A 22,977-nucleotide genomic window follows, 5' to 3' on the forward strand; every position below is an offset into this window, starting at 1 on the left:
GATTTGGACCCGTGAAGATTCCGGGGTAGAATAGGTCTTCAGCAACCTATGCGTGCCGTAAATGGTGACTAAGCTTGTCGTAAAAGGCGACTAACGGGATCGGATGGTCAGGCTCGCTGACTTGGTTGATGCATGTCATCGATCCCAATTGCGTGGATGGATGCTCATGATATTAATCACTGGATTTTTGGTCCAGACTCGATTATTTACAGACCGCCGTCATATAGCTGGAATATTGCTGAGTGCGGCGTTAAACAACAAACCAACCAACCAACCAACCAACCTGTAGATTTGACTGAAGCGTTATACTGAATGTGGAACCGAAAGCGCCGCGTGAATTTTCATGTGTTAAAGGGGCGGTCGGGTAGCCTAGTGGTTAAAGCGTACGCTCGTCACGCCTAAGACCCGGGTCCGATTCCCGACATGGGTACAATGTGTGAAGCCCATTTCTGGTGTCCCCCGCCGTGATATTGCTGTAATATTGCTAAAAGCGGCATAAAACCGTATTCACTCACTCACTCATGTGTTAAATTAAGCGCTGTCAAATCTCCAGGTACCATTGCTCTCAATTTAAATTTTTTTTTTGTTTATCTCCATTCCACGATGACAGAATTGAACGCGAACTCTACGGTGTTTGCAAAGATTTGTGAGCGGTATAAGCTGCGTCAACTGTTTTGACTCCAAAATGTAGCATGTTGTAGCCAGTAAAATTATCTGTGAGAGGATTTTGATATTATGGACCCCTCCAAAAGAAAGTGCTGGATTCGCCCGAACCACCGATAATGACATAAAACAAAGTATGGCGCTAATTGTACTCGAACTTTGTCTATTACATTAATATACATGTACTTTACTCGAATAAAAGAAAGGCATTGAGAAAATGTGAGTGAGTGAGTGAGTTGGGTTTAACGCCGCTTTGAACATTGAAAGTATGTAACTCAGCTACTTTATTAGCAAATATTGATGGCCACACCAAACAATTATGACACATCAAAGTTGGGGGTAGAAAACGCCTACTGAAAGCTCTCTGCTGTCCCTAAAATTTGAAAACTCTACTTTACTATTTCTTTCGTGTTTTCTGCCCTAAATGTAAGGTCTTAAATTTCAATCATGTTATTTTTGTGAGTATACAAATGTATCACATGCACTGTTAATTTTGTCATGTTCCGCCAACATATTAAAAATGACAAGGATCTTACATTTATCTATATCTGTCCTTTATGGAAATAATGTGCAAGCTGTACTGAAATCTTGGGGTGGGTAACAAATCTGTAATTAACATTTTCTGTTCTAATATATCATGAGAGTTCTAAACCAACCGTTACTCGTACATATGTTTCACGATACATAGTTTTTCCCCCCACTGACATCTTTTACGGAACTGAATATATAGCATATTGAATTACATCTATGAGGCTACATCATCAGTGTAATCATGTTTGGATGCACCAAACCAAGACAGCGCAATCCTCGTGCACTGGGACAACCCAGAATATAAATAGCTCAGACACTTTTTATGGCCGCATTTGGATGAAGCGAATGCCCCTCCACAGTAGCCGCGTGTCGGATCTGTGATCGTTGGCTCACTAATGTATCGTAACTCCTCCTTCCCGTGTCTGCTCTTCAAGGCCACATTTGTCGAATAAAACAATGCCACATGTAAACATATTAATTACTGAGCATAATAAATTGAGAAACGATCATTCATGAATATTCATGCATGGGTGGGTATGGCCTTGATATTTCATTTATGTGACTGACATGTCGGGTTTTAACATGAATTTTCGCAGTCATGCATGCTCAAGCCAACGGGTTTGATAGCAATCAGTACAATCGAAAAGTAGTTCTCAAGCAAAGCAGTGATGCGGTTGTCAGTCTACGCGAATATAGTCTCGAGGAAAAGAATCTCTTCGAACGCATAGGGACAATTGATTTGAGTACAGATAGATTCTAGTACTGTTGCAATCTGATATTGGGCGTAACGCGCCGCTAATGAGATGGCTGGTTGGTCATTAGATGACCGTGAGGTGAACCCGTCACCTTAGGTGTTCTACTGACCTCCCGATAAACACATGACCTACATACTTCCATCGGTCGTGGTACTTACGTGCAAATCGACTTTCGACTTTGTAAGTATATCTCAATTCTTTTAACTGTGATGCATGCTTTTAACATGGGTTGTGCATTTGGTTTATATGTGTTTAGTGACGTGTCATAGCTGCATAGCGAGTGGGCAGCGGCCATCTCTCGCCTAAAGCGCGGTGGTTGACCCTCTGCTAAGTAGGTAGCCCAGAAGGTCACGCTGACACGGCGACTGAATGACCCGAAATAACTTTATGTGATCCTGTGGCAGCGGACGAAATCTTTCTCGACTATCCTACAAAACAGCATCACTTTCCAGAGTTTACAAACACACGGCCATGAGAACGAGGTAAATTATTTTTTTCGCCGAGGCTATATTGATCATATGTTCTTAGCAGTGCGCAGACCTGGCTTGGAGCTTGTTACGTCGCTAGCAGGCAGCAGGCAGGCGAGCCTTGCTGTTACTCAACCCTCCATGTTCTAACCGGGCCTTGCGATTCGGGTCAAGTAAGGTCGAAGGAGACAGGCCAGGCCATCTCAGGTCCCTCTTATGCTCCTGTAGGGGTTATAACACTATTATGCAATGGTGTGACATTTAATTTTGTCAACTTTTTCATAGTGTTGTTGTTATGAGCAGTTAACCTGCATGCTTCGACACTGTCTAAAGCGGCTGCCAACACAGCTCCCGAAGACAGGACTCTTTCGTTTGTTGACATTTTCAACCTTCTTCAACATTAGGTAACTTGTGATTTTTCTCCAATTTTATTTGTTTTTTTTGATGGTTTCACATTTTTTAGTGTTTTTCCCTTGACTGTTTAGTGATAAAGACAGATTTAATTTTATGCAAATGAATACTATACAAATTGGCTGCATAATGTTGACCTGTCCTTGTCATTGCAATAACTACTCATAAGTGTCCTGATCACGTCTTATTTAACAGGTGAATGTTCAGCTATGTTTTACTATGTTCGGCATGCCATTGTTTTGATTCTTTTCTCTCTTTGACATATATTGCTGAATTTGTATGTATGTCTGTGTTATATGAATTGTGTGACTTTAAGTATTTTGTCAGTTTTCCTTAAATCACCGATAAAGCATGAATGTTGTGATACGCTTTTTTCCGTCCAAAAAGTAATATCCTTTGTTGACAGAGTTCAAAATTCTGTATTTTAGTGCCGATGGCGTGGTTAAAATAACTTCCCAATGCCCGAAGGGCACGCTTAACAACAATACCTATTGACAATGTTTATTTTATCAAACCGCAGATAAACGTGACAAACACATTGAAAATGATGAATGTGTGAACACGCTTAATGCATAGTATGATTCACTAAATACATTTGGTTATTCAGAAATGAGATATCGAGCTGAGCAAAAAGCCAAGGGGTAGACATTAATACTTACAACTGCTTATTATCTTGCCTTGGTTACATGGCATTCACCGAGTTGAATGATGGCTGTTCTTGTTGGCATGCTAAATTCCAAAGGGCACAGCTTAACATCTTTGGCACACTTGTAAAAGAGAAAACAGTAAATGTAATCCTATCACTGGTATGAACGGTTTGATAAAGGCTTCTATTATTTATAGACATATTTTGGATTGCATACAATTTTGATGCACACCTTTCTGAATTTGTAATATGTGAAGGTATCTTGTTTGGCATCGACTGTCATTTATTTACAAGTATATTAAATTGTGTTAAGTGTTCATATATATATGTACTATGTAGAAAATATGCCCAGGAAAAGTTGGTTCTTTTTCTGTTTAGATTGTTTACAATCTTCAAATACTGTTCATGATCACTTGTCTGTTGAAGAAAATGTCAATGTATCTAAATACTGCTACGGACATCTTGGACAGCATCAGTCCTTGTCCTATTGAGGACCTGGCATTTCAAGACTTTGCAGTGGGTATTCTTTATTTGAACATTTTTGGTAAACAAAGTTATGCTTATGAATTAATTTTAGCCAAATGATCAGAATCCCTACTTCAGTGATGCCCACATCTTCAAGTTGTTGCCATGGTTATTGATGAATCAGTCCTCAAAGTTGTTTGTTTTTTTGGTTACTTATTATCAAAATTCACCAGTCTTGTCAGTTGATTTGTTTCAGGAACAGGGTCGTACAAATTATGGGAATCTATTTCTGAGTTGGTTGTGTGTCTGGCCTTTTTACAAGGCCTGTCGGAGCTTCCGATGGACAGGACATAGTTAGCGACAGCAAAAATGGGCTTCTCACATTGTACCATGTGGAGAATTAAAATCGGGTCTTTAACATGACAAGCCAACACATTAACCACAAGCCTATCACCACTCATATTTAGAGTGATCGTTGTAAATGGAAAAAATGGCCAAGGTGTGCTTTTTGAAGTTACTATAAAAAAACAGTTTCTCTAATACACTTTGGTGTGACTAGATGAACTGGTTTGCTAATATGCTCTTATGTGACTAGTGTACAATTGTAAAACTGTTGTAGGTTGTGGTTGTTAGTGAAAAAGCTCTGATTATTCAGCGATGAGCATGATGAGTGGCAAGATAACTACCCACATTCTAGTGCATTTCATTGTGTCAATTTTACAGCCTATTCAGGCTTTCTGAAGTCTACATCCACCTCTCAAGGGTTCATGGTCCCTTTCTCATTATCTATGCATTTATAGCAAATTATGATTTCCACCCTGTCAGTCTAACATGAATGAACAAAAAGGATGTTTGAGAGCCCATCCTTAAGTTACACAGATAGAAACATTGATGTGAACAGATGGTAGATGTGTTGAATCAAAGCTCCTTGAACTTGAAGTGACTCACTTGTGGTACTATCATGCCGACATGTTGGCTTACACTTGACATGCTTTAGTATGTGATACAAAGTAATAAAAAAAGTCATTACTAAGAAAAAGGATGCCATGTTTGCATAAGAAATCAGGCCTTCTACCTCTTTGGGATTAGGGTGTCATCATCGGACAGAGTAAGAAACTTGCACTAGTCCTGTCATCCTTGCCAAACTGCCCAATAGTTCAGGAATATAAAGACTAGTAGAAATTTGCTATTTTAAAGCTTTAGCTATATGTGATCATTGTTAGGACTAGTGGACTAAAACTGTTAGTTTCTACCTCTGATTGGATAATAAATCTTACCCATGGCAAGCAAGTCAGTCACAAGTAAATATGTACATCATGTAGCTCCCCCCTCCACAATGTCCCCCTCCACAAATCCCCCTTTACAATGTCCCCTCCACAATGTCCCCCTCCACAATGTCCCCCTCCACAATGTCCCCCTCTACAATGTCCCCTCCACAATGGCCCCCCTCTACAATGTCCCCTCTACAATGTCCCCCTCTACAATGTCCCCTCCACAATGTCCCCCTCTACAATGTCCCCCTCTACAATGTCCCCTCCACAATGTCCCCCTCTACAATGTCCCCCTCTACAATGTCCCCTCCACAATGTCCCCCTCTACAATGTCCCCTCTACAATGTCCCCCTCTACAATGTCCCCTCCACAATGTCCCCCACTACAATGTCCCCTCCACAATGTCCCCCTCTACAATGTCCCCCTCTACAATGTCCCCTCTACAATGTCCCCCTCTACAATGTCCCCCTCTACAATGTCCCCTCCACAATGTCCCCCACTACAATGTCCCCTCCACAATGTCCCCCTCCACAATGTCCCCTCCACAATGTCCCCCTCTTCAATGTCTCCTCCGCAATGTCCCCCTCTACAATGTCCCCTCCACAATGTCCCCCTCCACAATGTCCCCCTCTTCAATGTCCCCTCCACAATGTCCCCCTCCACAATGTCCCCCTCCACAATGTCCCCCTCCACAATGTCCCCCTCCACAATGTCCCCCTCTACAATGTCCCCCTCTACAATCTCCCCCCCCCTACAATGTCCCCCTACAATGTCCCCCTCCACAATGTCCCCTCTACAATGTCCCCTCCACAATGTCCCCTCCACAATGTCCCCCTCTACGATGTCCCCTCCACAATGTCCCCCTCTACGATGTCCCCTCCACAATGTCCCCCTCTACAATGTCCCCTCCACAATGTCCCCCTTTACAATGTCCCCTCCACAATGTCCCCCTCTACAATGTCCCCCTCCACAATGTCCCCTCCACAATGTCCCCCTCTTCAATGTCTCCTCCGCAATGTCCCCCTCTACAATGTCCCCTCCACAATGTCCCCCTCCACAATGTCCCCCTCTTCAATGTCCCCTCCACAATGTCCCCCTCCACAATGTCCCCCTCCACAATGTCCCCCTCCACAATGTCCCCTCCACAATGTCCCCCTCTACAATGTCCCCCTCTACAATCTCCCCCCCCCCTACAATGTCCCCCTACAATGTCCCCCTCCACAATGTCCCCTCTACAATGTCCCCTCCACAATGTCCCCTCCACAATGTCCCCCTCTACGATGTCCCCTCCACAATGTCCCCCTCTACGATGTCCCCTCCACAATGTCCCCCTCTACAATGTCCCCTCCACAATGTCCCCCTCTACAATGTCCCCTCCACAATGTCCCCCTTTACAATGTCCCCTCCACAATGTCCCCCTCTACAATGTCCCCCTCCACAATGTCCCCCTCTACAATGTCCCCCTCTACAATGTCCCCTCCACAATGTCCCCCTCTACAATGTCCCCTCCACAATGTCCACCTCTACGATGTCCCCTCCACAATGTCCCCTCCACAATGTCCCCCTCTACAATGTCCCCTCCACAATGTCCCCCTCCACAATGTCCCCCACTACAATGTCCCCTCTACAATGTCCCCCTCCACAATGTCCCCCTCCACGATGTCCCCCTCTACAATGTCCCCCTCCACAATGTCCCCCTCCACAATGTCCCCCACTACAATGTCCCCTCTACAATGTCCCCCTCCACAATGTCCCCCTCCACGATGTCCCCCTCTACAATGTCCCCTCCACAATGTCCCCCTCCACAATGTCCCCTCCACGATGTCCCCCTCTACAATGTCCCCCTCCACAATGTCCCCCTCCACGATGTCCATGGTAATCATGCAGCTACTTTCCTTTTGCCTGAATTCAGAAATTCTGATTTTGATGAACGAAAGCCATGCAGAAGACATATAATCCTTTGATGGTACATATGTACTTCCTTTTGTAGATGCCATTTAGCTCTAAAATGACAGGATTTTTAAATTTCAACAATATAAAGATCTGATTTTAATCAGGTTGATTGCATGTTTTCTAAATTAGGTTTTGAAACCAAAGGGTGCTGCATATGGCAGTGTTCTGAGTTCTGAAACTTTGATGTAATCATGTTAGTAATCTAAAGCTAAATATTCAGGTGTCAACCCCTTGCTGGAAGTTTCATTGAAAATTATCGCTTATGTGTATAATCACTGAGAATGTAGTCATTATATATAGATAAAGTCAGTTTATAGATCATGAGTTAATAGGTCATTGAGTAGGATAAGCCATTTGTTTGGTCGAGGTGAGATTTCCTGTCTTACAGTTGTGTACTAGAGCCTACTCATTGTATACACACATAAGTCTTTACACAGTAAACATAGTCGAGGTTGTTGGACAAGAATTTTAGTTGTTCGGTATTCATTTGTCATGCATCCACAAATATTTGGTCCGTAAGAAACCAGTGCATTAACCATAAATTGGCATTACGATAATGCAGGGCTGGAAGTGGATATTTGGATTTCAAACAAACAAGCTCTTAAATAAGTTTATTTAATTAAAGAGTATGTTTTAAATATTGTTTTAGTTTTCCAAACATCATTTAACTGTAGTGTGTCCCTGGGTGTGGTATGGTTTTGATGACATTTAAAAGTCAAGCGAGCACACCCCTTGCCTCACTTGTGGCAGTTTGTGTGGCAGGAGGCCTTTGCTGCCACATATTTCAAAAGAAACAAAGTAGGGAGGATGAAGGTATGCCGCCCCAATGAAGCCAGGTACCCACCCTCCCACTGTGCTTGTACAGACCAGGAAGGATGAAGCCACCCACTGTGCTTGTATAGACCACGAAGGATGAAGCCACCCACTGTGCTTGTATAGACCAGTAAGGATGAAGCCGCCAACTGTGCTTGTATAGACCAGGAAGGATGAAGCCACCCACTGTGCTTGTATTGACCAGGAAGGATGAATACACCCACTGTGCTTGTATAGACCAGTAAGGATGAAGCCACCCACTGTGCTTGTACAGACCAGTAAGGATGAAGCCACCCACTGTGCCTGTATTGACCAGGAAGGATGAAGCCACCCACTGTGCTTGTATAGACCAGGAAGGATGAAGCCACCAACTGTGCTTTTATTGACCAGGAAGGATGAAGCCACCCACTGTGCTTGTATAGACCAGTAAGGACGAAGCCACCCACTGTGCTTGTATAGACCAGGAAGGATGAAGCCACCCACTGTGTTTGTATAGACCAGTAAGGATGAAGCCACCCACTGTGCTTGTATAGACCAGTAAGGATGAAGCCACCCACTGTGCTTGTATAGACCAAGAAGGATGAAGCCACCCACTGTGCTTGTATAGACCAGGAAGGATGAAGCCACCCACTGTGCTTGTATAGACCAGTAAGGATGAAGCCACCCACTGTGCTTGTATAGACCAAGAAGGATGAAGCCACCCACTGTGCTTGTACAGACCAGTAAGATGAAGCCACCCACTGTGCTTGTACAGACCAGTAAGGATGAAGCCACCCACTGTGCTTGTATAGACCAAGAAGGATGAAGCCACCCACTGTGCTTGTACAGACCAGTAAGATGAAGCCACCCACTGTGCGTGTATAGACACGGAAGGATGAAGCCACCCAACCACTGTGCTTGTATAGACCAGGCAGGATGAACCCACCGTCCCACTGTGCTTGTATAGACCAGGAAGGATGAAGCCACCCACTGTGCTTGTATTGACCAGTAAGGATGAAGCCACCCACTGTGCTTGTATAGACCAGGAAGGATGAAGCCACCCACTGTGCTTGTATAGACCAGTAAGGATGAAGCCACCCACTGTGCTTGTATAGACCAGTAAGGATGAAGCCACCCACTGTGCTTGTATAGACCAGTAAGGATGAAGCCACCCACTGTGCTTGTATAGACCAGTAAGGATGAAGCCACCCACTGTGCTTGTATAGACCAGGAAGGATGAAGCCACCCACTGTGCTTGTATAGACCAGTAAGGATGAAGCCACCCACTGTGCTTGTATAGACCAGGTAGGATGAAGCCACCCACTGTGCTTGTATAGACCAGGAAGGATGAAGCCACCCACTGTGCTTGTATAGACCAGGAAGGATGAAGCCACCCACTGTGCTTGTATAGACCAGTAAGGATGAAGCCACCCACTGTGCTTGTATAGACCAGGAAGGATGAAGCCACCCACTGTGCTTGTATAGAGACCAGGAAGGATGAAGCCACCCACTGTGCTTGTATAGACCAGGAAGGATGAAGCCACCCACTGTGCTTGTATAGACCAGTAAGGATGAAGCCACCCTCCCACTGTGCTTGTATAGACCAGGATGGAAATCATCCATATATTTCTCATCGAAAATTGGCATATAAATCAAACAGATCCTGAAGTGATGCCGTTTTCTATTTGCAGATTCTTGGCATTTTAATTTTTCTCGATTTCCTTGGAAACAATTTGGACCTTGTCTCAAAAGGGGTGTGGTAGGTGGGTGTCATTTCGGGATCACAACTTGAAAACTGTGAAAGACTTTTTATCCAAACCTGGTACATGTATTTTACCCCGTTTTCATTGAAACAAGTTAGATTTTTGTTTGTTTTGTTTGTTGCTGAGTGCAGCGTAAAACAACAAATAAACAAAACAAATACAATAGCTGAAATGGAGGTAGGGGTAATTTCCACAGCAGAACTAAAAAACAACTATATTTTTCATCCACATTTCATTGTATTAATCAAGCCGTACCTTTTGCATTTTAGGAATATAAAAAAATTAATTTCCTTTCCTGTTTCCGTAGCAACAAGTTTGACTTTGACTCTGTTCTTAGTGGTGTGTTTGTCTGGACCATATCTCTAAAACTAATAGGTATTCTTTCATGACACTTTGCTCACACAAAGACCAGGTTGTCAAATAGTGCCTTTTGCTACCTAGGGATTTTTATGTTTTTATTTTTTCTGTTTCCATGGCATCAAGTTTGACTTTGACTCTGTTCACAGTGGTGTGACACAGAAAGTTCTGAGAAAGTTCTGAATCCCAATTCCATAATATTGTTTTGATAGCTCAATAACTACTCTTGTATACAGACAGACAGATTAGATAGCAATTCTCTCATCAAGTTTGACTAACTGTAACAGTGAGATGATTTGTTCCTTTGAATTTCTGGGGGCTGGCGGGATTTGTTGTCTTCTGATGACTCTTGTTTCAATTTCTTCTCAAAAGAACCGATTGTGATAACTTTCGACTGTTGCTGTGGTGGATGTATTCCCTGTGTCTTCATTTGCGTCCATCGTCTTGGAATCTTGTAGATCATCACAATTATTAATTCCAATGCAACTGTCATTTTTTCACTCACAATATTCCATGGAACGATTGTGTTTTTGCTATGCCAAGATTGAAAAGTACTTTGACATGGTGTTTTCAAGTAAAGCAGAACTGTCTTCGCATGTCAGAAGTTCGTAAACTTGATGCACTGCACACAGTATAATCATTTAGCATAACTGAATCCTTGCACCGCTGCTTGGAGCCATCTGGATTTTCATTGATACAGACGTTAAGTGCGGTTATACGAGTTCCCTTGCAATTGGGAAACTGGCGATCAAGAAAACCTCAGAGCAAATGTCAATCAAGTTAATTAATAGTGAAAAAGCATTAGGGACGGAAGCATTTTTTAGGGTCCGTTGGATCATCGGAACCAGATGATTTGTTGTTAGTCTTAATTTGGTGAAATGCAATTTTTAACAGGGTACAAAATACCCCAGAACAAGTACATATGCAATATTATACAAATCAACATTATTCGTATCAGAAATAATTATTGTTGCCAGTGATGTATATTTTTAGGTAGCCAAGTGGTGAACAGAAGATATATTTCGGTCACCAATCATAAATTTAAATCACATTTTGGCAACCAAAATGGTTGCTAATTGGAGAGCTGCCAATATAGCAATGTAACCCCCCACTGTGCTAGCATGGTTCAATTCTCTCAGTCTGCAGGATCCCGGGATGGAGTCACTCTTTATAGTTTTTCACTCATCTGTGTTAGATCATTATAGCTTTTCATCATAACTGGGTTGTAATGGATAGAAGTAGCTGCAGCATTCTGTCAAGAGGTGTAAAACTATAAATATATCACAGATTCTGCTTGATATACAGTATAAATATTACCCACCGCCATGTGGAAGGGGATAAGTCTGTTATATCGGTCAGTTCATTATCATGATTATAAGGGTTTTTCGTTATTAACTTAGTTTAATGTATTTTGATTTGAATGTTGCAAGACACTCGCATGTGTGATCTATGTACTCATGGGTGACTCTACCACAATACCTTGTCAGCATTTCCTTGCACTCGCATAAATTTGTTTACACTTGCCCCAATAATGATTTATTTTAAACACACATTTCTTTTCCAAACATCTGTCACTAGCCATATTGAAAAATCTATTTATGCCCTCTTTTACTCATTACATTACATTTGGTATATGTTTAGTTATTAGTGGGTCTCAATATATATGTTCCTTTTGGGTGATACAGAGCTCCAGATAAGCTTTTTGGTGTTGTGGGTATTTTACACATGCATTTTTAAATCATTGGGTATCAGTAATTCTATCTGGGTATTCAAATTTCACATGTGGGTATTTAAGTTAAATATTCATCTAGTCCCTGCAAACTGGTGTCGTGTGGGTTCGAGAGCTTTATAGGACTCAAAAATACCACGATACTTCCACACGAAAGTGTGATGGCAAATGATCATGATGTAACTGTCATCGTGGAGTTTGGCAAGGTTGACAGAATGCCCGTTTATAATTTCAAAATAAGATGCTGATTTGCTAATCGAATACGCAGGGTTACTTCACAATATTTTGATGATACACTCAAGTTTTATTTTTGTACCGTATCTGTAATGTTCGTTGCGTATTTGATACGCTTGGATTTTATTTTACTGCGTATTTCTGCATTTCTGATGCGTATTTTACGCAGGTACGCAGCTTATCTGGAGCTCTGGTGATATTTATTTATTTTGACGTTGATTTCACCTTTGCACTTCGACCACTCTGAAAACTAGAACTTTGATGGCCATTACTGTTATTTTAGCTCAAAATGTGATGAAATTTGTTATGTATGTTTGTATAATTGCTATAATTAGCTTATCTGTCTGTCCATCCATCTGTAATATTTTTTTTGTCCGGACCATATCTCTAAAACTAATAGGTACCGTATATGACCGCAGATAAGCTGACCCCGTAGATAAGCCAAGGTGTTAACTTGACCATTGAAATACGAAATAAAATGATATGACCCGCAGATAAGCCGAACCAGGAAGTGAAAGGCAAAAAACACTGCAAGTCGGACTGCAAGACATGTGCCGGTACTCACAGATATTAAAAAATATAAGATGAAAAACATTGTAATTATATTGAAAAAGTCATTATTATTTCTAATAAAGATTTAACAAACCAGTCATCCACTTTCATAATGTGGGAAGCTGTTTCTCTTGGTTTTTTTTATTCTCATAATGATCGTTATATGTTGCCATCAACAACAAGCACCATTTTGTGAATCGGTGTATATAGAATTATGAACCCGTGAGAAAATATATCAGCTAGAGCGAAGACTCGCAGTTTGAATTCAGCATCATAAGCATGGTGTTTTCGTTTCAAACTCATGATGAGAATGTCAGTCAGTAAAAATATACCAACTTTTACAACCCCCTTTACACCACTATTGTATGTTAATCCAATTGAATTAAATAAACTATCATACTATGAACACATTGAATGACCATCACTTACTCACAGGCTTCTCCAGTTTATTAAACTAATCTCTCGAAAACAAAGGAATTAAGCCCCTACTCCCAACACGATCGCTAAGCACCGACAACTTGAATTTTTGTGTGTAAACAACATGACAATACCAATCGGCCCATTATTATCAGTGCTCATTTCCTTGTGTACCATGTTGCTTTTTAAACAACAGGAAGCAATCACAGTGGTCACTGTTTGTGACGTCACAGGAAACAGCTGATCACATGTTTTTGCAAATGGCGAACGGAATAACTCGCCGATACAGTTGTTTACTTGCCTCTTTCAATAAAGGTAGACACTTGTTCACTATCAATTTATGAACTTTGCAAAACGTACGTAATAGCTATTGGCGATTTCATCTGGGGATTATATATTATGCTGTGAATTACATATATTGTTACATGTAAAGATTGTGGAGTTCATGAAGAACGATAAACTTTGAACATTCAATTGAAAACTTATTATCAGAAGTAGTAACATGCATAACATTTTTGTAATAATGACAACATTGGTGTATAATAATAACTTTATTGATAATTTATAACAATAATGGCTCTAGTCGTGGCAACTTCCAAATTTTCGGGAAGTTGTAATCTATCGGACCGTCATTCAGGCGATGTTTCTGACAGATCACGATCTGAAAAATACTATCATGAAAGTGTATCCCGTGGATAAGCCGACCCCTTTCTACAGAATATTTTTTCTGGTCCTCAAAATTCGGCTTATACGCGGTCATATACGGTATTCTTTCCTGAAATTTTGCATACACAAAGACCAGGTTGTCAACTGGTGCCTTTTGCAAGCTAGGCATTTTTGTTTTTATCCTTTTTTATGTTTCTAGTAAGCTGCAATATATAAGATTTCATAGGTTTAATGTGAAAGGTGAGCTTCAGTAACTATTTGTAACTACAGTTGGTAATGCATCAGATTACAGGATCAGCTGTGTAACACCTGTGTGACATCCACTAACTCATATCTTTGCTAAAGAAGACCTGACAAGTGACATATGAATACAAAGTTCCGAATCCCAATTCCATGGTGTTGTTTTGATAGCTCAACAACTACTCTTGTAATCTGACAGACAGAGTAGACAGAAATACTCTCATCAAGTTGGACAGATCAAACTTGTAGGACTTGCTGTAACAATCAGATGATTTGTTCTTTCGAATTTGTGGGGGCCAGGGGGATTTGTCATCTTCTGATGACTCTTGTTTGCAATATCTTATAGTTCAGTGGCTTTGTTTGACCGTCCTTTCAGATTCTCTGGAAACTTCTCTGAAATTGTCACACTGCATGTATGTTTCTCCTTGGGATGAGATCATATGTTGTTCAACTAGTTAGATTTTAGTGTTAGTTATTAGTCTTTGTGCAGAAAATATTTGAATATTAATGTTGACAACAGTGCCATGGCACTATTTTTCAGTCATTAAATAGGTCAAACATGTTTTTTGTAGTTATTGACCCTGTCTGAAAATCTGCATGGGTGCCATGACATTAATGTATACTAGATATGGATCACATTGATGGGGAGGAAATATCAGGAAATACATTTTGTTTTTCTATTTATGTATTTACCAACTGACCAAATGTTTTGCATTGTCTTCGTTATTAAAAAATAAGCAATTTCAAGCATTAATCTTGTATAACTCTTGATTCGACAATGTATGTGATATCGCGATACTCCATCAATACTGGTGCTACACAATACCAAAGGCTGCCCCAAGATGCCACTTTTTGCATGACCCTTGTCTCCATTTGGATTATTAGCTGCTTTGAAAAGTATTCCAGTTACGTCATAGCGTGTCAGCTTGTGGGAGGAAAGCCCAAAGTGATGCAGGTCTTGGACGTTTACAATGAGGCTTGAAGTTTTGGTGGGAACAGCTGGTGAAAGCCCAAAGTGTTTGGTGAAACCTACAAGCACAGGTATGGTGCTGACAAACCTAGAAACATAATCAGGGCAAGGTGGGATGCGAACCCACAATCAAGGGTTTCTGGCATGCAACTCTGCTGGGCCACCTGAGCTCCTCTGTGTTTTCAAAGAACTGTCCCTGCCAGTGGCAGACAGCTTCGCCTAGACTTGCACAAGTCTCTAAGGCAGTATTTATTAGTTTAAATGATAATTTCTAGATTGTGTAAATAATAAGAACAAGTTGTCCCTATAAGAGACTGGAGTCTTTAGATTGTACTGTCCACATATCTAGACTTGCCTTTTAGGAAGTGTTAGAATTAGATAGAATTACTACTCATCAAGGGATAATTTTGGGGTGGGACCTTGTGCTATTAGCCAAAAATTTGAAAAAGCCCCACATTTTTAAGTACAATGGGCCATTTTAACATTGCGCTGTATGGGCAAGTGTGGGCGTACCTCTGGAATATTTGAAATTTTTATATAAAAGGCCCATGTCAGAAAATTCCTAGAGTGAACCCTGCACATCCATGAACTCATCTTTCAGTACAGCCTTGGAGTAAGGCTAGGCTTCATCATGCCTCACTTATAATGAGAGGGGAATCAAATTGGCTGCTTGTAGAGGCATGGACAAAATGGACCAATGGCTTAACTTATTGCAAGATTGTATCTATCAGATTAGCCTCCAGATTACCTTCTAGTAGTTAGTAGATGTGGCATTGCCATTTCAAAATGTTGAGTAAGTGTGCGCAAAACAAAGGATCGATACAGCTTTATGCCAAGGCCTTGTTCATTATAGCAGTGGAACATATGTTAAGTACAGGTTTACTACAAAACCAGCTCGCATTTGTTTTTGAATACTGGCTGCTTGTCTGTATATTCACTGACAAAAGAAACGCAAATACCATACGTTGGTTAATATGTGTAGAATTACTCATATTCAAGAGATATTAGATTGGTTTGATGCACGAATGAACATACTGGTATGTTGTGTGAATCGACCCTCATAAATGCATCACATGTGACGTCATACATCCATGACTCAAGATGCACCATTTGTCTCGTGCAGGATTAGCGTGTATAGTTTGGAAATCATGTTCAGCATATCTTGATAAGAATGAAGACACTGTGGTAACCATGGTAACACTTGACTGATTATTAGTTTTGTCATTATGTGGTACACATTGGAAATATGTCTTCTTAATGTACATACTTCTCTAATAGTTTCTATGGTTCATGTTTCTTTTGGTGGTGAGTATACATACCAATGGAATAATTGTTCCTATTGTTAGGTACAGATTTACATAGAAAACCAGCTTGCATTTGTTTGGGAATACAGGCTGCTTGTATGTATTCATAACGATTCGGGGCGGTTGGGTAGCCTGGTGGTTTATGCGTTTGCTCATCACACTGAAGACCCGGGTTCGATTTCCCACTTGGGTACATTGTGTGAAGCCCATTTCTGGTGTCCCCTGCCGTGATATTACTGGAATATTGCAGTGTAAAACCAGTCTCACTCACTCACTCGCTTACTTACTCACACACTCGCTTACTCATAGTGATACTTAGGATCCAAGGGGACGAACCATGCACCACTGTGGCTACAGACCATATATCTCACCTATATATGTCTCAAATGTGTATAATGCATGATATGTGTACTTATGAAACATATAAATAAATATGAAAATATCTGTTAAGAAATTCCTAACTCTAAATTATTTCACTTAACATGTATGTTATTAGGCAACAATCATAATAAGGAGCCTCTGACGGTATCGGCCATGACAATACTCTCTGTGCTATTGATTGACGTAATGCAGGCAACATTGGTGACTTGGATTGTTGAGTGACATCATAGTAGATGTGACATCATACCAGCATTGTTTAGATGCATCATGCCAGCATTGTTTAGATGCATCATACCAGCATTGTTTAGATGCATCATACCAGGATTGTTTAGATGCATCATGTCAGCATTGTTTAGATGCATCATGCAAGCATTGTTTAGATGCATTATACCAGCATTGTTCAGATGCATCATACCAGCATTGTTCAGATGCATCATACCAGCATTGTTTAGACGCATCATACCAGCGTTTAGATGCATCATACCAGCATTGTTCAGATGCATCATACCAGCATTGTTCAGATGCATCATACCAGCATTGTTTAGACGCATCATACCAGCGTTTAGATGCATCATACCAGCATTGTTTAGATGCATCATACCAGCATTGTTTAGACGCATTATACCAGCGTTTAGATGCATCATACCAGCATTGTTTAGATGCATTATACCAGTGTTTAGATGCATCATACCAGCATTGTTTAGATGCATCATACCAGCATTGTTTAGACGCATTATACCAGTGTTTAGATGCATCATACCAGCATTGTTTAGATGCATCATACCAGCATTGTTTAGATGCATCATACCAGCATTGTTTAGACGCATTATACCAGCGTTTAGATGCATCATACCAGCATTGTTTAGATGCATTATACCAGCGTTTAGATGCATCATACCAGCATTGTTTAGACGCATTATACCAGCGTTTAGATGCTACTGGGTGAGTAGCCCAGTCGTCTTAGGCACCGATATTTTTTTTATTCATTGGAATAGGCATATAAACAATGTATACACAGGGTGTTCAAAGTAACAGGCAATCACACTTAAATCAGATCTTAGTTCTCTCTACCGCTAAATAAAGATCTGAGGAAATCTTACAGGTCACGTCAGAATGACCTTTCATCCGACCAATCAGAGCGTTGCTTACCAGATCAGGAAAGTGACAGTTGGAATGTGTTTTCTAATCATGCAACATTGAAAATGGTTTTCTGAACGAAAGTTATGGACTTCACGACTGAATCCATACAATCTAGGCCATCTATTAGCCTTTCCAGAATGTTCTTTTGTTAAGTTTTCAAATTTGTAATCGAGAATTTGTCAATAAATGTTTCGAAGCGTAGTTGCAAGTTTGAAACTAGTGCCGTAAAGCACAAGAAAGCTGCCATCAGATTGGTTAATGTCGACGTCTTGTCAGTCATTCTATTGGTCGGTCAAAGTTCGCGAAAGGTAGGTCTGACGTGACCCGTAATGAGATGTCCTCAGACCTTAGTTTGGCGGTAGCGAGAACTAAGCTCTGATTTTAATGAGATTGAGTAACAGGAGGCTTTGTGTGTTTGCGTTCAGTGTAACCGTATTGCCGCAGTTGGCTGTGCAGAATTGCGTCCCTTGGAATATGAGTTCAAACCCTGATTATTATTCTTGGTTTTCCCAGCCACACAGATGTGTGCAACCTGAATTAATTCAGCATGCTGAACGTAAAGCTTGAAAAGCTGTAAAGCTATTACAGCATACCCTTTGATCATAGTTGGAAAAAGTAGATGAGATGTGATCCTTTGATTAGTGAAACATGGCTCCAGTCTTCAATGATGACTTCTTGGTAGTCCTGCACCATGACTGTGGAATTAAGATTTTGTAGGTATTTTTTTGTTACTGAAAGCCAAGGCAAGTCTAGATCAAACTAACCAAGTCTCGAAAACAGCAGAAGAGGTATGGTTCTTTTGAATTTTTAAAAATATTATTTTGAAGACTTGTTTTCATTGACTAAGTGTTAGTCTAACTTCTACAGTTCTAGGTTGTGTTTGTCTTTGCATTCTCCAGTTAAGTATGAGAGATCTTAGCAAATGTATCATGGCTGTCATCGTCATTTCTTGTTTTGGATTATGACCCCGGAAGTACTCAATATTTCCTTTGTTGCTGGACTAAAAACCTCATTGTTTTTCCTGAAGGATCTTCTGTGTCTTCTTGGACATGGAAAGTGGGAGATTGCTTTCTCCCTGTCACCTCAGTCGATTGCATGAAGCCCCACAGGAACACTTCCTGTGTGGGAAAAGGAAGAATCAGCTGAAGCAACATAAATATAAAAGTTAAAAGGACAAACATCAAAATTTATGTGTTAATGAAATTGCAGTCATTTTGCCTGTCATATTGGGGCGGAGTGGGCAAGTTGGCAAAAGCAGCAGGCTAGCAAGCACCAGGTGCTGAGATCGTATCCCGCTAGTGACCGGGTTGTTATTCAGCCTTGGAACCAACAATGTTCACAGGTCTTTACAGTGTTGTCACTGCCCCAAGTGAACAGTAGATACACCCTGTGCACTCAAAAGAACTCACTCGTCCGATGGTGGAAACACGAATATGTACAGACACCCGAAACATTGGTGTCAAAACTTGTGGTGTCACCCTGGGCAAGTGACTCAGTTCAAAAGTGCCTCTGTTTGCCCAGCAGGGAACGGGTACCCGATATGTGAAGTGGATGTAAAAACCTTCTAGCGCCCTTTGGCAGCTTGGGTCATATACTCCCCAGGAAGTTGAGAAGATAACTGGAATGCAAACAGATCCATTGGTCGGGGAACAAATTAAACCGCATTTGAGCAGATACTAGTAACTTGATACCTGCAGTTTTATAAATGTATAATATAATAGTAATAATGTGCTACAGCCCCCATACCGATCATGGTCATTTTGCTCTGGCATAACGCTCGTTGCTACCTCGCTAACAACATTTTCTGCCAATTGTGAATTGGAGGCAAAACCTTGATTTGTCAGTCTAGTATACATGGTGTAGCGCTATTGGTGCATGGCACGTACCTAGTGTTGCCTCGTCCTCCCCAATCTTTGGTGCCTTAGGTAAGCTGTTTGCAACCCTTCACAGGACTCCTTGCTTTCAGGCGGGCTGCATAGAACCGATGTTTAATGGTAGATGTTGACAATTGCCTGTTATTTTAAAGAATTCTTTATTGATAAGAGGAGATCTGAATCTAGTAGTGCAATTAAAGAAATGAGACCATCTTGCTTTATTCCTGCCATGCCCGGGTCTCATTGACGTAACGCTACCCTTATGGCATAACACACTTTGATTTGCCAAACATTCAGGCAACTTGGGATATTGACAACTTTGTGCTTAGCTCAATGATTGTGGTAGCTAGTGATTGTGAATGCCCCGCTTGACACACATACTTTGTTGTGCAGATGGAACATATGTGTATAGTGTTCCATGTTTTGCACCAGTCTGCATACAGGAGGTAGATAGAATCTGCATTAGTAGTGCAATGAAATTCTCCATACATTCAGAACGCCAAGCTGTACTCTAGTATGAAAATGCCAGACTCACAACGTACCTACGCAACATTCTGGTCCTGCTCTCGATCACAAGATTTGAATCCCATCAAAGTTGGATAGACATGTGCAATGTGATTCCTACCCTCATTGATTCCATGGGACGGAGATGTCAGGCAGTTCTTGACTCACACGATGGGCACATACCATGCTGACTACAGATGGCCTTGACCTTGGACATGTCATGTCTGCGACTAGTGCCAAGAGTGGTAACGTGTGTCATAGGTGAACATTCAGCTTCTCTCCATTAAATGTATCCACCAAATGTCACAAAAAAATGCATTTGCTATTCTTTTTTTGGTGAATGTATTTCCTTTCATAGTGAGTGGAGGGGGAATGTGACATTGTGATCGGAAGGGGAATCTCCAATATTCATGACAACTGATGGTAGTCATGGTCATGGGGGGCGGAGTGTGTGGGAAAGACTGTGGATCAGAGCTCAGAGGTTAAGGGGAATGATGCCATAGACCAATAACAAACTGAGGCTGAGAGATTCGAGTGTGGGAATAATACTGGTTAACATTGTTTTTAATGTAGGTTCAGAAGTGAAACAATATTTTTTATTCAAGTCACTCTCCCTTTTCTTTGGATTTAATTCAAGGGTTAGTTGTTGTTTAGATAATTTGTGGATTTTTAATAAATGCAACTGAAAAACATCAAAATGGAACTTAATTGTAAATTATGTATTCATACAAAGCAAAAGTGATTCATGAATTTTGATGATTTTCTTCCTGGGGCAAGGGCGTTAACTGCCTATAAAAGACTCGGCACTGCCATTTTTTTTAAAGCAAATGCATGTGATATGAAAGTTGGAATCATATTGGACAATAGGAGAGACATAGAAGGGACATAACTCGTAATAGCCACTGGTGGCGCTACGATCGAGCCTTGAAATTCCAGCCTGGCTCAGCAACGGTGGAAACTGGACTTTTATAGTCAGTGACCTCCCTTGTCCCAGGAAGATGTTTTATGATAGCCATGAAGACAGTTACGGTTTGATATACTGCAGACATCAATAATTAAAAAACATCTTGATATGTTCAAATGAAAGCTTCTTAAATGAAGTGGGGTGGCCTAGAGGTTAAGGTGTTTGCTCGTCATTAGGTACAATGTGTGAGCCCAGTTCTGGTGTCCCCCAGCCATGATATTGCTGGAATATTGCTAAAACCATACGCACTCACTCACAAATGAAGTAATACACATGTGTTCTATTGTTTTTGTATTGTCACATGTCGAAAATCTTACATCTGACAAATCCCACGTATTGGGACATATTTTCTCAAAGAAAAATCCTACTTTTTGTAGAAACCATGCTTCATGTTGATATGTTTAATAGTTTCGAGAAGAGTTTTGGTGTTTGGTGAGTGGAAAGATGTTGAAGAATGTACAGAGGAGGACGGACCAAGACCATTGACATTATTCTGATTTTTTATCCACGAAAAGAAATGTGAATACCAGCATGTTGGTTAATAATAATATATGAATTACTCATATTCAAGAGATATTAGATTGGTTCAATGCACAAATGAACATACTGCTATGCTGAGTGAACCGACACTCATGAACGCATCACACGTGACGTCAAAGATCCATGACTCGAGATGCACCATTTGTCTCGTGCAGTATTAGTGTGTAGAGTTTGGAAATCACATGCAGCATATCTTGATAAGAATAGTAACACTGATTGTTAATTTTGTTATCAAGTGATGCACATTGGAAACATCCCTTCTTATCGTAATACTATCTATATGTTTCTATGGCTCACGTTTCTTTTATCGGTAAGTACCGTATTCGACGTAATAAGCGCCCAGTTGAAAGATAAATTTCATGGTTTATGCTGACAGCCTGAAATGTTTATGTACGACATATATTTTTCCAGAATTTGATTGCCCATAATTAAGGGTGCATATAACACACGAGCATGTATTATACGCGAAAAAATAAGTCTTATGTACATTGATTAATCGGAAGGGTGCCAATTGGGATTGTTCACTAGCCAATATATTAGCAAATATTGCCGTGGGCGCTTATTACGATGAATACGGTATATATTCATCTGAAGGTCAGCCGTGGTCCAGCTCATGTTGTCCTGTACTGGTTATTCCCACCGAGTTCAGGTGACGTCTTCAAGTTGACGGAACCAACTACTGGAGGACTGGAGGCCGAAGCAGTGTTTACTCTCTTATCATTGCTTCTGCTAGCTGCAGCCTGCCTCTTCCCAGTCTTCCACCAAAGATCTATATTCTCCTGTCATTACATTTCTTATGAAACCCAGTTGTTCTTTGAGATCGATGAACAGCCAGGATGGTTGACTGTCTTGACCATGGTTTCTGATAGTAAGATAGACACAATTTTATGGATAACAACTTCTTTAATACTGTAAAAAGCGATGTTTCGGTATAGATCCTTATTGTGTCTATCTTGTCATCCGCCAACTTCTAAGTAATGCCTATCAAACAAGTTTCTGATAGTGTTTGATGGTATTGGTTGTGTTTGATGGGGTTGGTTGTACTTGATGGAGTTGGGTGTGTTTGATGGGTGTGAATATTGACCTGGTTTCTGATCATGTTTGAGTCTCATAATGTTTGATGCTGTTAGTTATGTTTGATGCGTGAATATTGACCTGGTCTCTCTAAAGATCACTTTTCAACCACATTTTAAGCCCAATATTTATTTATGTTTGTGGAAATATTTGGTTTTGATATTTCTCTAATTAGCAGCTGGTGCTTATACCGTATACTTTTCAATCACGTTTCAGAAGTAAGTGGCATTTTTCAAAGGCAAGTTGATTGACTTGAACTCATTATATGGACATGACTAAATCCCTGTAGTATTTACAAGGAATAAGATTGAAGG

General features: G+C 40.7%; 1 protein-coding gene across 3 annotated transcripts in view; it reads left to right on the forward strand.

Moving 5' to 3' along the window:
• Positions 1-1,957: 1,957 nt before the first annotated feature.
• The window catches only part of LOC125384427 (estrogen receptor-like), a 151,130-nt gene continuing 130,110 nt past the window's right edge, over positions 1,958-22,977 (forward strand). The window contains exon 1 of one of the 3 annotated variants that reach the window (XM_048403530.1): positions 1,958-2,129. The gene's annotated coding sequence lies outside the window, so the exon portion shown is untranslated. Of the gene's footprint in view, positions 2,130-2,294; positions 2,432-2,513; positions 2,821-22,977 lie in introns of those variants that run through there. The other 2 variants (XM_048403529.1, XM_048403532.1) reach the window with 2 other exon arrangements.

Source organism: Haliotis rufescens, unplaced genomic scaffold (assembly GCF_023055435.1).
Source record: "Haliotis rufescens isolate VD_foot unplaced genomic scaffold, xgHalRufe1.0.p SCAF_3, whole genome shotgun sequence".
NCBI classification, from domain to species: domain Eukaryota; kingdom Metazoa; phylum Mollusca; class Gastropoda; order Lepetellida; family Haliotidae; genus Haliotis; species Haliotis rufescens.